Genomic DNA, 19,497 nt, shown 5'->3' on the forward strand with positions numbered 1-19,497 from the left:
GGAAATAATGTGAATGTAACATGCTTTTAAGAAATTATGGGGTAAATTGAACTATTTGAAATATTTGGTTTTCTTCTAAAATCAAAGAAAGTAAAGCTATTATGATAGTTTCATAATGACTCCTACTTAAATAAGGATTAAATTAATGGGTGATGAAGAGGAAAATACTAGGAATATTAGAGAGGAAGAAAAAAGGCTGACTGATTAAATAAAGGATATGACACTGTTGAAAGTTTTTAAAGTTATGTCATATTTCAAATCTGGCTGTCTCCTTTTATTGTAATATGCATAGAATATATTAGCTTTTGACAGGTAACAACATGATCAAAAATCACTTTTGTAAGTACATGGTAAACAAATTATAAATATTATAAATTGTTGTCAAAAGATTTGATGTTAATACAAAAGTACACCCACTTATAAAACTCTCTGGTCTACTGATAACTCTTTCAGAAATTTAGTCAGAAATCTATTCCATCCCTAGTGGCATCAGATTTTACGGTAAACCTAATTTATTCTCACTGTATATATTCCCTACTCTCATCTGCAACTATTTTAAGGACTATCATGTTGTTATAAAATATTGATGATTATCTACATATTACTCACATGTTAACAGTTAATAAAAATTTATGTGATTTGTTTTAAAAATATTTAGTGTTTAAATCTAAGATATTTTGTAAGTTCTGTAAACCGTTTGAAATGACAATAATTCATGTAAACTAAAATCAATTTTGAATGACTAGATCTACCAAAATAAAGCTGATATCCATTTCAATACTTGTTAAATCCACGATATTCTAATTGCGTATTTGTTGACATAATGGGTATTTTTATTTTTTTTATTTTTTTTTGCAATTGACATTTTTCAGTGTTAAAGTACAAAAGCAAGTTGAGCAAGAAGTACAATATAGAATATTGGTAAATGTGTTTAAATTTAGTCTCAAACATTTATATGAAAACATGTAAATGTAGTTTGATTACTTGCTGTAGTATACATTATAGTTGGTCTCAGTCAAGAGACCTTCCTAACACACTTTTCACTGATGATTGCCACAAAGCAAGCTATGGGTGGAGAAGAAAGAGAGAAAGGTATTGTGTTCCTCTTTCCATATTGAGCTTCTTCACCAGCTCTAGCCTGCCTCTTCTCAAAACTTCATGTTATATGAAACAAACTGTAATTTTTCAAGTTGCTATTTGTTATGCTTTTGGTTATTTGAAGGCAAATGCACTACCAAATAAAATATAATATGCATTTTTAAACACTATATTGATTTAGATGTATTTTTAAAATGTACACCTTTTCATGCGTTTGTCACTGATATGAAAATGTAATTTGAGGAAATGTTCAAGACAAATGACACATAAACATAATCAAGAATTTCAGCTTTTGAATTTCATATCTAAAATTTATTTTCTCTTCCCATGGAGTTTTTACCTTTAATAGTATGAGGAAAATATAAGTAATTATGAAGAACTACCAAATATTTTGTATCTATAATGTGCTGAATACTGTTTTAGTTATTTTACATGTATCATTTGTTTTTTGAATCACTGCTACAACCCTACTATGGAGGTAAATGTACATTTGTTTTACAAATGACAAACTGGTATCAGATTGGTTAGGCAATCTGCTGTAGTTCACGTGGTCAGAAAGTAACTGAGGCTGGACTCGTAAACACACTTGTCAAGGATGACAGTCTATGTTCTTTTCATGGTGTCTCACTTCCTCTGAACCTTGTTAATCCAGAGCAGATTTGAAAATTGCTGTTTTTCTCTCATTCCATCAGTAGCCAAATTAATATTTTAAATATATTTATTTATCTGTTTTTTCATGTTTTACATGGTCATTTTGAAAAGAAAAAAATGCTTTCCCTTGAATATTTTCATTTTAATGCATTATCTTTCCACACAAATCTATCCTATGAAGGTTGATGGTGTGATGAATTTGGCAGTGGAGGGAAAAATACGTATAGACCATGACATAAAAAGACTTCTTTCAAAAAGAAGTTCCTGATGAGTGTCATTTCTTCTTGTATGTAGATTTCCATCTTGACATGTTTTACCAAATGCTCACTCATTCAGTACCCATTTGGTGAGCGCTTCTAGTGTGTCAGTTGTTGTGCCGCATCTTGGGGATGTAAATAAAGCAGAAAGTCTTTACTCAGGGTGCTTAGAGTTTATCTGGAGACATGACTTTGTAGGGTGCAAATGAAAAGTGCTATGAAAGGATCAGGACATCCAGAAAGAATTTTGTATATTTTGCAAATTGTGCGGTTAAAATCCAAGCCAATTCTTCCTCTCAGCCCTGTGCCTTTCGGAGGTTGTATCCAATGAGAGGAAGATATGCCTGTTTCTTATTGCATAAGGTACTATCGGCTTGCCAAGCCCTGTGCTTGCCTGCATCCTGCTGGAAGGAGTGCCTTTCCTTAACTTTATGGGAAGACTAAGAAAGTGGTAGGATCAGCTGGTATACACCACATAAAATAAACCCTTACCTCATTCTGCGTGGTTAAAGAGGCTTATCTCAAATAATGGCTAACAATCTCATCCTTTCAGACAGTTAGAGTTCTCTGGTCAAAAGGAATAAGATACTTACATATGTGGAAAATCAAGGAAATGTGCACAAACAAGTTGAAGTCAGGAATCTTTGAATGTAGTAAATAAGATGGTAAAAAGGCTGTAGATATACATAAGGAAGCAGATGTTGAAAGCCTCATATTCCATAGCAAGATGTTATAAGTGTACATTTTGTATTGAAACAGTCTCTATCAATAAAAGGATAGATAACCGTACCATAAGTTAAAGATTTGCTTACATACTTTACCTTACTGAATCAGAATATCACCTCCAGGACCAAGAAAGCAATAGTGAAACAGAGAGGAAATAGTCTCCGTTCTCAAGATGGAACTGGAATTTGTCATTTTGCTATTGTAAAATAAAATGGGTCATAATTTGGAAAGAACTGAAGGTCTCAGAGAATCAGTATTTTTTCACATTTACAGTGCATGACACACATTCATGCATGGGTAAAATCTATTTAATGTACAATGAATCCAATGGATTTTAAAGTAACAGAGCATATAAAAGTTTATTGATATAATTTGAATTTTCACATTTCAGTGCACCTTTAAGAAGCGATCACTTGTTGAGTTTTGGTGCAGCATCAAAGAATATTCAGAATTATCTGAAAAGGCTATTAAAATGCTCCTCTCATTTCCAACTATGAATCTGTGTGAGGCTGTAACTTCTTGAGACACATCAATTGATACAACATTTAGCAATATATTGAAAGTCAAAGTGTATGAAATCTAGTTCCTTTCTATTGTTAGATGTAATAAGAGATTTGCAAAAATGTAAAATATTATCCCTATTTTCACTAACTTTTTATTTTGGAAAATAGTTTATTTATTTTAAATATTAGCATGTAATGAAATTATTATAAAATTTTTAAATGAATAACTAAAAATATTTTAAACTTTCTCAATTTTAATCACCTATTCAGTAATATTGGTAGATATAATTAACATGAACAAAGACCTTTGGATCCCTCAGTAATATATTTTAATTGCTTTTGAAAATATTACTGGTGTACAATAATCAGCAAATATTAATATAGTTCAATTTGATAAATTTGACATAAGAATACACCTGTGAATCCACAACCACAATCAAGATAATAAATATATCCGTCATCCTAAAGGTTCCTCATGTGCTGTTATAATCCTTTCCTCCCTTCCTAGGACTACTTTTTGTCTGTCTAGATTAGTTCTGTTCTGTTTCTTGCTGTGTATTATACTACCTTTAATTTCTTAAGCAAACCTTTGACATCAGTGACTCTTAGAACGTGAATAATGATTTCAGCTGTCTGCCTCAGAGATGCTCTAAACATTAGAGGCAATATTATTTTTTTTCAAGTTTTGAATAACTGGGAAGCAAATTAGGTTCACTGTAGTTATCAAATATTCATATGGCACATGCATGGCTAGAATATAGGATTAAGGAATCACAGAATTGATGTACAGGGAAGGTCAGTCAACCCTGGACTATAGAGATTATCTTGTCCATTCTGCTTTAATTTTTATTTTTTTTTTAATTTTATTTTTTGTGTGTGTGGTACGCGGGCCTCTCACTGTTGTGGCCTCTCCCGTTGCGGAGCACAGGCTCTGGACGCACAGGCTCAGCCGCACCACGGCATGTGGGATCCTCCCGGACCAGGGCACGAACCTGTGTCCCCTGCATAGGCAGGCGGACTCTCAACCACTGCACCACCAGGGAAGCCCCATTTTGCTTTATTTTGATTATACAGATAAAATTAAATTGTTTTTCCGTTCTAAGATTCAATGATTGTAGCATTTCAAATCATTGTTATAAAAACAAATAAGAGAATTAAATCAATATTATGAAATTTAAAAGGAACAAATGCCAGTATCCACCTTTACTAGTTAGAATAAAACAATAAATGATGTAGGTAAAGACTGGGAAAAACTGATACGATAGCAACTTTGAATAGAAAATTCTTGTGTTTTTGTTGATTATGACAAGCTCAGCGTGCGTCAACACTCTGATCATACCACTGAAAATATTATCATGATATGGTATTACATTGTGTTTATCAACGTCTCATGTCCAGATAAGAATTATTCATTCCGTCTACTATGCAGTTCACACTTGGAATAATTTCTCTAACGCTATACATCACAATGTAAAAGAAATATTGGCAGAACAGTGTTCAGAACAGTGAGGAATCTGAAAACTCTGACACATGAGGAAAGATGAAAGGAAGTGGGGGATTTTAGTCTGGAGATAAAAAGATTTAGGAGAGCCACAGTAGATGCTTTTAAATATTTGAGTAGCTATTCTGTTGGAGAAAAAAATAGATTCTATGTATTCTATAAATCTTTCAGACATCACTTGTATGTATTAAAGTTTTAATGAAGCAGTTGCTGCTACTTATAAGGAAAATCCTTCAGATAATGAATGATCTGCAATGATAGAAAAGGCAGACAGATTACATAGTGAGAACACCTTTATGTGAAACATTTGAGTAGCAGCTAATTCATTGTGTGTAGGGAATGGTTGGTTAACACATGGGTTTAACAGTGGAGTGTCCATAATTCTGAGGGAATTTGAAAAAAAAATCAAAATGAAATTGACAAAATTAGTTATTTGCTGAAATTACAAGAGTGACTGTCCATTGATATTATATGAAGAAACATGGGGCTGTTCAATCTTAATAAAAGCAGGACTGGAATGTGATTCTTACTGAAGAGTCTAAACAAATCTGAGACCTCTACTTATTATAGGCTCCATGAAGGATGTTACCTAATTTACTTGATTGCAACATTTTGGGGGAGCTTGGAAACTATAGATAACTTTAGATCAGAGTTAGCAATGAATGTATCATTTGAGGAAGATGCAGACATGGAGAAAAGATAAAACAGACATGGAAAGAGGGAGGTAATAAGAGCAGTTGAGTCATGAGAATGGCTAAGGAAATAGAGATGCAAACCCCTCTATCTGAGAATATGAAAAAGACTAGGTCACTAGACCTTTAATTGGATCACCACGGTTGATGTTAGACATGATGTCCTAAATAATGATTTAAATTTTAAATTTTACAGGAGCAGTTGTGCAGCTGTTAAAATAGTTTCCTTTGCTCCTTACCCTCCTGAGTCACTTGATACGAAATCCTGAGGTGATCTGTGTCTGTCTCTATCACTTGAAATTTAGTGTAGTTAATATATACCTTTATGTACGAATGGTTTATTTGAGATAAGTGGAATGTGATCAACACAGGGTGTAAGAAAAGGAAATGGAGGAACCAGGCTTTAAAGGAAGTATGAAATTAATCCATTCTAAACATTCTCTACCCCATCACTCCCCATGCAACATTGGACTGATTTCTTTCTCAACAAGCAGTTTTGTTCTAATTTGATCTTCCATGAAATGTCTCCTTAACAGTACGTTTACAGATGTGGCTCATGGACCACTTACATTGAAATCACCAATAATATTTGTCAAACATACATATTCTTAGGCCTGATACCACTGAATCAGATTCTACTGAATCAGAATCTTTGATGGTGATTCCTAGGAGTCTTCATTTTATGCAACTGCCCATGTAACTTTTATGCACACAAAATTTGAGGAACACTGTCTTATGTAGAAAGAATGTGCTGACCAGTTACTATGAACAAATCCTTGGCTTCTACCAGATGACGCTGGTCCCTTGGCCCTAGTAAAACCACCTCCTTCCTGTGTTCCTTCAGTCTGATGGTGGGGACTGTAAGGGGTTCCTTTTGTTGCGAGTGTCTGGATTCCCTTTTGATCTCCTGTTTGCTGATTGTTGTTGTTGTTTTTTCACTATTTGTCTAGCCAGTTCTTTGCATTTCAATCCCTGTTGTTTATATATTCAGAGTGGTTTCTTTTTTACTCCCAGTTGTGTCCTGGCCCTATCTCTAGGGTGGCCAGTATTCCTAGATGTCATCGGCCTCTGATCTCCCCTTAATCAAAGGATACGTACTTGAATCAAAGATCATTTGAAAGAAATATTAGGGTCAATTTTTAACTTTTAGTTTCGCCATATATATTTATTGAATATATATATATTCACTTAGCTATATACAATTCAAATCTTAGCAACTTTGAACAAGAGTAGATGCCATATTCTCCTACATTCAGCATCTAGTCCTTTGAGACAATTATATAAGTTATCATTAGTGTAAAAGTCTTCTCTATGGCCATGGAATGACCTTGTTTGATGAGAATACATTCTTTTTTTTTTTTTTTTTTTTAATATTAGTGTCTTTCATTTCCAGGCAGTATGTTTAATGGTAGAGTTACAAAGATGAATAAGACATGTTTCCTGTCCTGGACAATTGAACGGTAATTGAAGGTATTAGGAAAGCAAACAGTGGTAATACAAATGAATATATGAATAGATTTAGGTTTTTTGTTGTGGTTGTTTATTGAGTTCTATGGGGAGAGCATAGGAAATGAACAAGAGGAGGGAGACACTGTAGTTGGAGTAAGGAGGCAATGTTGTTGATACTTTAGACAGTTAAGATACTATTTTTTATCTTTCATTCCCTAGCAATCTTAAGAAGTATTAGCACCCTTATTTTACAGATGAGTAACTTTGGAGAGATTGTCATTTGCCAAAACTAGTTTTCAAGTTTCCATTGTAGATCACATGTCATTTCTCTGATATATAAATATTGGAGTGTGCCAAATCTGAGTCTTTAACCCTCTCTCTTCTCCATCTGTACTTCTTACATCAGCTTTTCTCACCACTCATGGCTTTAAATATCATGTCACCACTGTGCTGACTCCTCTCAAATTAAATCTCCAGCTCAGATATCTTCTCTACTCCACATACTCACATATCCAACTGCCTAATTGAGTTTTACACTTGGATGCATAGCAGGCACTTAAACTTAATTCATCCAAAATTGAACTTCTGTTATCTCTCATCTCTCAAACCACCTTCTCCTGGAGTAGTCCCTGTTTGATTAAATAATAACTCCATCTTTTTAGTTTCTCAGGCCCCAGACCTTCAATTTCTTCTGATTTCTTTTTTCTTTTAAATCAATATTCATATTTTGATCACTTCTCATCACTTTTATTCTCTTGAGGTTTCTTTTACCTTTTAAAGAAGCCTTCTCTAAGATCTCCCTCTATCTATCTACCTACTTATCTACCTATGAAATCGGGGCTGGCTTCCTGTATGTGCAACCTGTGTAGTCTCAAAGGGTCCCAGGTTTAAAAGGACCTATGTTTAGTTTAATGTTCTGCTGTCACCATCTTGAAATTCTTCATAATTGTATCTTTGAACTTGTGTTTTGTAAATGAAGTCCCATAGGAGAATGGAACATACACAATAGTAGAGGAAATACGTGAAATATGTTCACTGCCATTCCTTGCCTCCCCATTGATAGGTGATGCCCTGAGAACACAGAATTCTGGTGTGTTCCCAATGCATGTAAGTTCAGCAAGACTCAAAGTAAGTAAAAGGGAAGCATACTGTGTCTTTGACTGAGTAAGTGTCAGTGCTGACAGCCCTGAGAGGCCACACTTTTATCTGAACCAGAATTGCTTCTGACACTGAAAGAAGGCAGTGGTGTTCTATGAACCATGGACAACTAACCAAGCCTAACATACCCTTTCTTAGTCGTGTTCTTCACTCTGTTAGCAACCGCTTAAGAAAATGATGACACTAAATGGGAAAGTAGGGAAGAAATTGCTGAAGGTAGAGAGTATTGGTTTTGGGGAAGAATGTCTTTTTATTTTGTTGTTTTATTTGTTGTTTCTTTCCTCCTTTTTTTCTCCTTTCTTTCTCCATCATTTACTTCCTTCCCTTCCTTCTTCCTTCCTCTCTCTTCTTCTTTCTTTCTTAACAAGAAGGTTGAAAGAAATGGGTTGTTAAGGAAATCAAAGTCTAGTAAACATCAAAAACTTATAGATCATAGTGTTCACAAGCTCTTCTTTGTAATAATGTTAAATTACTAACAAAAATTTTGTTTTGAAAACAAAACAAAAATATCCCAAACTAGCACATGCCAATGGCGATGCTTATCTAAGCAACTGGTGTTCCTCTCTGCTTTTGAGGCATTTCTTCTGGAGCTGTACAAAGTCATCTTCTTTATCTTGAATATTAAGAGGTAAAATAAAAGGTTGAGTTTGTGCATCTTTCCATTCTTCTGATGAACAAAATACATATGCATGTCTCAGTTATGAAATATAAAATGTGTAATCTCTTGACATCTGCCAAAGACAAATGTATTCTGGTCTCTACACTTAACGTGTTAAACTAAAACAAATACAATTTTACATAAAAGTTAGTTATTTACCTCAGAGGTTAAAGATTGTAGTACTGAATTCTAGCCACATATGAAAGAATACCTTACAGTTACACATGGCAGCCATTTTTTTTTTCCTGAGAATTGTAAGATTTTGGCTGATTGTATTACTTAGGAGATGCTTTGTTTCCCAGGATAGATATCTGCATAATAAATAGAAAATATATTTTTTGTTTCAGAAACCCCCTCCATAAAAATGTTTTGGGTTGTTCCATTCAAACTGGTTATTAAACAAGGTTTCAAAAATGATAATCAAGAACTTTCACAGGAACAAAAGCATTTTCTTTTATCCACAGGGGAAATGTGTAGGAAACAAATTATGGCATTCAATGAAATGTGAACACAGAATGTAATTATTAGCATACCATTTAAATGGTAACCTTATTGGGCGTTTTACTGGAGATTTATCTTTATAGCAAAAATAACCAACACAGTTTCTGATCATGGGTTATTCAATGTAACTATTGCACCTCGATGCTTATATTCATTAAATAGGTCATACAGTTTCTAATTTTGTATCTGCCAAAAGTTTCTGGAACTGGATGCTTATATGTTTCATATTTGAGGCATCTAAAATATTTTATTTCCCTTAGACATCACATTTTATCTCTAGTTTTCTATTTATTGTTTTACCATAGTTTCATTTTGAGAAACTATGAATTTTTGCTCATATGGATTTGTTTTAGGATATTATAGTAGTGAAAATCTTGAAATGTAGATTCAAACATTAGATTTAAATCTTAACTTTGTTACCTCCTAGTTTTATATACTGGGTAAGTTATTTAACTTCTCTACAACTCAGTTTTCTCACCTATGGATATTGAATCACTTACCTTTTACAATATTTTGCAGTTAAATAAACTGATTTTAAATACCCACATACTAAATTAGTTTTGTAGTTTATTTCCACATTTAACCTAGTATCTATAGACTGCCTTTACTGAGGAAAAAGAAATCATAAATTTTCTCATATGCATTATGCTTCATTCTTATAACTTACTGCAAAAATGTTTTTCTTTCTCAATGACAAAGCTTAGTGTTGGGTAAAGACTCAATTCACTGAAATATATAATGCTTAAAAAATTTTCACCATCAGAACAAAGTGCTAGGAAAACATACTAAAAGACGATTATAAGTTTAATCCTAATTAGTTCTTAAAGAGGAGCTAATAAATTTAAGGACATTTTTACATTTGGGGAAATTGTCACCAATGTTATCCTTAAACTTCGGATGTGTCAGTGCTAGGCTGTAGGCAATGGTCATCAAGCCTCTTGCCCTAGTGACAGGTTATAACATAGCCCATTGAGTCACACAGATTTCTGCTTAGGGAACTTTGGACCATGATTTTACAGCTAACCAGATGAAATATGTGTTGTTAATATCATAGTTCTATAAAAATATATAAAATATTATGACTGTATAAATAATACAATTTTGGTGTAAAATATAAAAACAAAAATTATATGACAGAATAAAAATGAATAATAATTATAAAGATTACTATCATAGCATTTTATGTTTCCTAATTGGGATCAAATATTTGATATGGTTTTGTAGTACTTGAAATAGTGTGGGTTTGGGGAAAATATTTTTAGTTATAAAAATAGAATGGTGATATTATATTTCTTTATGTCCCCTCTTTGCAAGGAGATGGAGCAGGGAGAGTGAGTTCTAGCCCCCAAAGAAAGGACTAACAAGCAATAAACATGCTGCTCCATTCTTCTTATGAGGCCTGCCTGCCCTTGAAAGAGAAGTATACGGTTAACCCACAGGTGTTTTGCAACCTGGCAGTGGCTCATGCCATTTCTTGCAAAAGAGCGTGCTGGGCTCCTCTGATCATGTGTACTCATAGAAAGACATATTGATTTTTTATTTGCAAATATTTAAACTACTGTTTCAGACTGTCTTTGACCTGTATGTCAAAGCTGAATCCTAAGTGTCATGATTCTTATAATATTAATATCAGCCTCTTGTTAGCAGCTTGTGAAATCTTTGCCTTGAATAGCCCAGCTCACTGTCTCAAATGTCTCCATCTTGAAGGCATAAAAGGCTTTATTAAAAGAGAATAAAAATCAGTAAACATTATATGTCCCACATGGGGCAAATAGAAGCCCACAGTAGTCCAGGGTTTGACATGAAGCATTCCCCAAAACCAGAGTCACTTGATGTGTAATTATTTTAACTCAAGGTTTGCCCTGGTAGTAGAACTGTGGAGGAGGCGGTGGGAAGCCATGACACAGGAGTTTCTGTGTTAGTCAGCTCAGGTTGCCATGATAAAATACCACAAGCTGGATGGTATAAACAAAAGAAATTTTTTTTCTTACAGTTCTGGAGGCTAGAATTCCAAGAAAAAGGTGCCATCAGAATTGGTCTTTTGAGGGCCCTCTTCTTGGTTTGTAGACAGAAGCCTACTCTCAGTGCCCTCATACAGCCTTTCCTCTGTATACATGCGGAAAGAGAGAGATTTCTGTGCCCCTTCTTCTTATAAGGTCATCTGTCCTATGGGATTAAGGTCCTACCCTTATGACTTGATTTAACCTTAATTACCTCATTAAAAGCCCCATCTCCAAATACAACCACAGTAAAGGTTAGAGTTTCAATATGAATATGGGGGGGAGTCATGATTCAGTTCATAACAGTATCCAAATTATTCTAATTTAGCAGTTATTGTAGGCTCTCTGTACAGAATATATGCTAATAAGAGAAGAGAGTGTGCATCAAATGTGGCTTGACTCAACAATAGGATTTAAGAGTTGGAGAGGCTAGATCATCCTGGTTACATTATGTTGGTTTTACTTGAACCCACCTCAGCCAGCTACCAGATAGCGCTGGGTGTTTATCCTGGACACAGAGGCCAATGTATTTGTAAAGTCAAATGGAACTGTAATAGGGCCAAGCAACCCTGCTGTGAAGCATGTACAGAAGAGCCCACAACGGGGAAAGAGAAGTTGTCTCCCTACCATTTTGCAATAGAACATCTCAGAAAGGCCTGAATAGGGCAGTTGTTGGTAATGACGTCAGTGGTTTGTGTAGCAGTCTTCAAAAATCAAAAAGAGAATGCCCTAGGGAAGCACAACAAAAAGAGCAGCTTCTTGAGGGTAGCTATTGCCAGCAGTTCTGGTGCAGTAACATGGTGGTGGTTTGGGCAGTTTTCTGGTGAGATCTATAGGGCTGTGATCTAGGTGCAGCACTGTAGGCACCAACCCAGAAGCTTGCAGGTGGTACCAGCCCACTGAGAGGAACATAGATGTGAATTGGATTGATTCATGAATATGGTGTTGTCAAGAACCATGAAGGGTCTGAGATTTTTACATTGCTTGTCAGTTAATAAGTTAGGTTGCCACAGTTTCATGGGTGCTGGCAGAAGACATGAAACTCCTGGGTCAGAAACAAAAGACCTTATTACTGATGGAACAACAGTCATGAGCTTCATGATCACTTCTATTCTGCTCACACCCTAAATCCCACAGGGTTAAGCAGGATGGCCCATATGATGAGGTCTAGGCAGTAGGTTTGCATCACAGCTGAGTACTCCTAGCTTAGAAACCCTACTCTTTTCAAGGGGCTATTAGTCAATCTGCCCAACTTTTTTTGTCCTGGAGGGAGACATTATTTTTATCTTCCAAGGAAAGAAATCTGTGTACTGCCCTAGAGAGAGACACTATCTTTATCTTCCAAGGCCCTTTATGTACTAACATCCTTGATAAGATATTTGGGAGCACAGCTGTCAATGCCTTTGCTCAAAAGGCATGCAGAAATATTAGAGACCATGGAGAATTGTCTCCCAAAAGGAATGACACTCCTGGGGACTGGCTGAGTTATGGTTTATTGGGCGGGAGAGGCTGGGGATATTAGTGTGATCTCATTTGTATCCATAAGCTTGAGACTACTATAACACTTATAAAGGCAGCTGTGCAAAGCAGTTTTTAAATTTTTCATTTTTGGATTAACACCATTTTTTCTTCTCTTAATATAGAATCAGTTCTGAATATAATTATTGTCTAAATAGTAATCTATGAGGAAAGTGAGCAAATAAATTGATAATACAGTATGTTCTTTTATCCTTTGAACAGTTAATATGCCTGGTGACTGAAGAGAGATTAGGTAACCAAAAATTACAATTTGAAAAGAAATTTCAAATAGGAGATGAATTTTCTAGTACTTAATCCTTTCCTTTTTTGGTAACTGCTGAGCAGGGAAGGAAAACCCTGCTACTTGGAAGCAGGGTCTTTGTTGAAAAGTACATCTGGAACTGGGAAAGTGGAAGGACGACTCTACATGTAACCACAGGCCATTGAGATGCCAAAGATGGACAGCAAATCACTCTTTGAGAGATGGTTCTTCTATTTGTGTTGAAAGAAAATAGGAAAGAAAAAAATGTTGATTATGGTCAAGAAAAATTTATGATTTGGTTTAAATCAATGAGTAGGTAGCAAAAATCTCTCTGCCTGCTAATTATTATCTTAGTGAATTGACTCATTCAGTTTTAAGAGATTTGTGAATTATTTTTGAGGGATTAGGAAAACAGGAGTTTGGGGAGCCTGCAAATGGGAAACAGGATTAAGAGGAGCTAGAATTTCTGCTTTTAGAGTAAATCAGGAGGTGAGGGCCATGTGGAAAGAGAGCTTCTAAGAAAATCCATTCAAGATTATATAAGGGATATGAAGAATATTATTGCACAACATCCATTTTTATGAAGTGAAATTTATGAGGTATAATTTACATATAGTAAATTTTTCCTTTTTACATGTATATTTCTATGAATTTTGATAATTGAATATGGTTAGGTAAACACCATCACAACCCGTGTTTGACAGTTCCTTCACTCCGTAAATTTTCTTCATGCCCCTTTGTAGTCTATTCCTTTCTTCTGCTCCTGGCAACCACTGATCTGTTTCTGTACCTATAGTCTCTGTCCCTGTAGAGCTTCGCCTATAATATAAATTGGATCATGCTGTTCGAGTCTGGCTTTCTTTTCCTTAATATAAGGCACTTGAGGTTCATCTCTGTGGTTTGTATATGTTCAGAGTTCATTACGTTTTATGTACCATCTACTTTTTGGTTAGTTTCTATTTCATACTGTGGTTGCCCTCACCAACTTCCCACCACATCTCCCAAACCTTTAAAAAAAAAAAAGAGTTTTATTAACTTATAAATTTGGTGTTAGCCTTGTCATTGCTCTGCCTTGGAGAACGAGACATACTTTTTTCATGTTTTGTGTTTACCGAAAACTGGAGTAAGCTGATATAGCATTGTGAGAGATGATCAAAGCATTATTGGAAAGAGAAGTTGGCAGTGAGAGGTATAAGAAAGCAACTGTTCACTTTCCCTCCCCTAGCCCATCTTTCTGAATTTTCAGAGCAGGACTCTAATTTCTGCAACCACATAGGATCCATCTTGGGTCATTTTATTTAGACATTAAAGAAGATAGTAATTTCAGTAGCTAGAGAACTTGGGGCTTCTCTGGTTATAGATGCAACTGAAGGTTTCTTAAAATTGAAAAATAATATCCCAGATCAAATCCAGAGCATGACATTAATCTCTGTCCTATGAAAAGAGATACAGAGAGAGTAGTGTTGTCTAAATTTTATTTCTGCTTCTGTTTAGCACTAACATTAAAACATAGCCATTATGTTTCTAAGCAAATACAATAGTAACTGACAGTTCTTCAGGATAAAATTCATTTTAGATTTGGCTTCAGAAGTTCTTATAGAAAATTCATTCTCTTATATATGAAATTTAATGCAAGGAAAGAGAGCACATACTAAGATTTCCAGTAGAAAAAAATTGAAAAATGTTAAGGAGAAACTTATCCAAGTGACTTTAAGAATTATCACATGCATCTCACAATTTTGAAATAACTTGATGTTAAATAAAAGAAAAATATGTTGCACTAAAAGTCTTGGAAAGGACCAAGTAGCAGTCAAATTTGAGGAGACCTTTTTAAAATTTTTATTACATTACCTTATTTGACAAAAGTAGTTTCCCTAGGACGTGAATTAGTGAATATGATTCACCCATTCACACTTCACTAGTAGTTGAATATTGGAGAATCAACAAGAATGATTAATTAACCCGACATATATTGTGTAATAAAGTGGAAATCTTAATTCTGAAGTTTTAATTTTTTAAATGAGTTCTAAAAAACTTAGGCCCTTGTTATGGAGTTGATACTTTGTAAATTGTTTGAAATGCATAGGATTTTTCTACAATGACATATGATTCTATCATTTTAGAATACTTTATAAAAATAATATATTGTTGATAAATGACTACCAGAAATGAGTTAATTTTTTAATCAATTATGTGCCTTACAAAAATGAAATTATAGCAATTACTCATGGTAACATTGATCTCTTAAAGTTGTCAAGGATCTTTGTTTTTATATTTACATTTGATTAAGAAATAAAAACGCACTTCCCAGATGTCATTTCTTCTCTTTTAAACCAGAATGATATATTGATTTGAGTGCTTAATTTTTAAAGCATTTTCTTCTTGAGAAATTAGTCTTCTGTCAACTCCTCCACTATACAGAGCTGGAATTCATAGCATTCCACCTAAGAGGCTTAGTTTTCATCTTTTATTCCATGGTCTTTAGCTGTAAGAAAAGCTGCAGCTTGTTTGTCTTTTCAATCATTTCCTTCCAAATAAGACTTTTTCTTCATCTTTCTAAAACTGAGTATTATATTCCTACTGTATTTTTTTCAGACTCTTTTATGTCTTGCTACATTGGTTTTCTTTAAAGGTTATAAAACATACACATTATCAATGTGCAGTTCTATGTTTCACATGATAGCCTTGACTCAGGTTGGGTAGGGGATAGACTTTGAAATACTCTTTCCAAAGCAGGCCTGCATTTTCTTAGATCCTGCTATGCCCTTTCACCCAGATCCCAAATGACTATAATGAGTTATTTGCAGTTTTTTGTTGTTGTTGTTCAGGGTTCAAAGAGTAGATAGAAGTAGAGGTAAATTTCCAATGAGAGGTCATGACTATGACCTTGTCAATATTATCTTCTATCAATGTTTTTAAACAAATGTTGTTTGCCAGATATTCATTTAAAAAGTTGATTTCTTTCCAAGAAATACTTTGCCAAGAAGTTACCGGACTATTTTATATGTATCATTGATTTAATCTCCAAGCGCTCCAATGATTATCCCCAATTTACAAATGAAGATACTAAATTCTAGATAGCTTAAATATAATTCCCAAGGTTGCACAGTTAAGAAGTAGCAGATTATGGATTCATCCATGTCAGTTGACTTTGAGCCTATATTCTTAAACACTGGGGAAAATGATTTCTCAGAAAAAATATGGATAGTGGACATGCATCACTTTTTTACAAGATTCATCATTTAAAAAGTAATAAAGGCAGGGACTTCCCTGGTGGCGCAGTGGTTAAGAATCTGTCTGCCAATTCAGGGGATACATGTTCGAGCCCTGGTTCGGGAAGATCCCACATGCAGTGAAGCAATTAAGCCTGTGCACCACAACTACTGAGCCTGCTCTCTAGAGCCCGCAAGCCACAACTGCTGAACCCTACTGAAGCCCGTGCACCTAAGAGCCCGTATTCCGCAACAAGAGAAGGCACTGCAATGAGAAACCCGTGCAACGTAATGAAGAGTAGCCCCCACTCGCCACAACTAGAGAAAGCCCACGTGCAGCAACAAAGACCCAACGCAGCCAAAAATAAATAAATAAAACATAAATTTATTTTAAAAAAAGTAATAAAAGCAAACAACAAACACTAACATTTTAACAAAAATTGGTTCTATTGCATAATCCTTTTTTTTTAACCTTTAGCATTTATTTCATTTAAAAAATCTCCTTATGCTCTCAGTCACCAAGTCCTGCTTTATTTTAAGAATTTTTCCACTCTTATAATTAAAAAATAAAAGGTAAGAAAAAGGTTTCTTAATTGTGGACTAAACAAGTCCATGCTACATAATATTGGAGGAGGTGGTAGAGAGATTATTCCATTCTTACCAACCTAGATCCTTTGCTCAGTCCAGCTTAGAATCCTTCTAATGAGAAAGATCTGTAAAAGTTAGACCAGATGCCTATCTTGGTTGAGTCATATTTGGCTAAATAATTTTATCCAAGGTGTTAAATTCTCTAAGCCTCAATTATGTCTTTTGTAAAATGAGGCTAAAATATCTTGTCACACAGGCTTGTGTGGCTAAAATATCTTGTCACACAGCAGATTAAATGAGATGATATAGGAAAAGATGCTTGAAGATATAGAAACCAAGTTGCTATTATGTGTTCCCTACATTGTACTTCCTGTTCCCTGTACTTCAGATGAGTCAGATACCTTCAGCATAATACATCACACAATTGTCAGCCCATAGCAGCAAGTCATGAACCGAACTTTTTCTTCCCTAATTTCTGTAACTCCGGTAGACCTCCTCTCACTCTGGTCTCATTTGGCTTGACTTGGAACTTTCTGCTGACTTCGGCATTTTGACGTTTTTTTGTCGGACTGTCTTTTATTTACTGAATTTTCATAATTGATTTTAATAACATAATTGTGATTCCATGTTACCCAATGTGCTCCCTGGTGGGAACCTCCTTCCATCTTGAATTTGGCCTTATGGAGGCCAAGTATGACCCTAAACCCATGGTCAGCTACTTAATTAGGGCATCTCAGCCACTGTATCCATGGTCTGTGAAAGAAACATTTAGATACCTCTACCCTTACGACACTTGATTGGTGTATTTTAACACTTAAAAGAGAAAAAAGGCTCATCCTGATGTATTTTTAAAAACGTGCTTAAAATATATACATATGTTTTATATATATACATTATATATATAAAATCTGTGTATAGTTTTCTCAGTGGCCATTCAAAGTGTTATAGTATACTTATATAACTTAGAAACTGCTGGTATTGATGTTTTAACCTTTCAAGTGAAGTGTAGAAATTTTACTTTCATTTAGATTCCTTTACCCTCTCTACTTTTTTTTTTTTTTTTTTTTGGTACGCGGGCCTCTCACTGTTGTGGCCTCTCCCGTTGCGGAGCACAGGCTCCGGACGCACAAGCTCAGTGACCATGGCTCACGGGCCCAGCCGCTCCGCGGCATGTGGGATCTTCCCAGAACAGGGCACGAACCCGTGTCCCCTGCATTGGCAGGCGGACTCTCAACCACTGTGCCACCAGGGAAGCCCTACCCTCTCTTCTTTTAAAATATAACAGCCTTAGGTATTTCTTCTGCATGCACTGAGCACCACATCACGTGGTGTTCTAATTTGTTCTTCAATCATCAAATATGTCTTAAGACTCATGAGAAAAAAAGATAGTCTACTGTATTTACCCTTCTTTTCACCCATTTCAATGTTCTTTTTTTTTCTCAAGTTCTAAAACTTCTTCTGTGATCATTTCCTTTCTGTGTATAGAATTTCCTTTATCATTTCTTAATGATACAGTTGCTAGTGACAAATTATCTCAGTTTTCCTTCATCTTAGAATGTCTTTGTCCTGAAGGATATTTTCATCAGATGTAGAATTTGTGGTTATTTTTGTTCAGCACTTGAAACATGGTGTGCCACTTTTTCCTGGCCTTTATGGTTTCAGATGAGAAATCCTCTGTCATTCGAATTGCTGTTCTCATATAAGCAATGCCTTATTTCTCTCTGCTGCTTTTGAGATTTTTTTCTTGTTTTTTAGTTTTCAGAAGTTAGATTATGATGTATCTTGTCATGGATTTCTTTGGGTTTATCCTATTTGGGATTTGCCCAACACAGCTACATACAGAGAAATAAACACATAGACACATGCATGATCTCTTTTAAAAGAATGGACACAGCTGGAGGATATTGCGTTTAAAGACAATTAGGGTTAAATTTTCAATCTCTGTAAGTCATAGAATTGAATAAAGCCTAGTAAATTAATGGCTTATAAATGTAAACTTGTTCAAGCTGAAAATAATAATTACATCTGTCATGCTTCTAGATTAAAAATGACTCCTTAAATGTATGGTTAAACTCTGATATCAATTTTACAAGTAAGTTATAGAGAGGTTAAGAAAATTAGCCTGCGAGTATTTGATTTGAGACTAGTTTTCGATTATGAGACTTTAAAAATAATCTAGAGAATTCCTTTAAAAACGATATCTTTTGGAATGAATAGAAATTTATTTTTTGAAATTGGTTTCAGAAAAAAATTGAAGAACAGTGTCTTTGTATATAGTTGGTTGAATTTTAAAGACCACAATTTCAAGTGTACAAAATCAGAAATTTTTTATGTGTCTAATAGAATTTTACTTAGTTTTTGTATAGCATTTTCTCTACTGATGGAAAAAATTATCTACTGGTTCTAAGGAAACTCATAGCTTCTAATGTTTTTGGGTTAAATATTTAATCAGTTCAGTAATTTCTACCTCTACCTTTTCCTTCTATTTTTGCTAGAAGGTAAAACTCAAGATCAGGTGACAAATGGAAAACTCAAAGGAATAAAGGAAGAGAGTATGAAGACAAGATTATTTATAAAGGTATAGGCAAGGTTAAGAAATATCAATAAGGGATGGAGAGTCACTTAGGGATTCAAAAGAGGAGGACATTGTTACTACCCCTATACCTAAAGAGGCAACAGGAGAGGCAACAAAGGAACCCATTGAAAATAAACAGTCGCAGGTT

The sequence above is a fragment of the Pseudorca crassidens genome, chromosome 6 (assembly GCF_039906515.1).
Source record: "Pseudorca crassidens isolate mPseCra1 chromosome 6, mPseCra1.hap1, whole genome shotgun sequence".
NCBI classification, from domain to species: Eukaryota; Metazoa; Chordata; class Mammalia; order Artiodactyla; family Delphinidae; genus Pseudorca; species Pseudorca crassidens.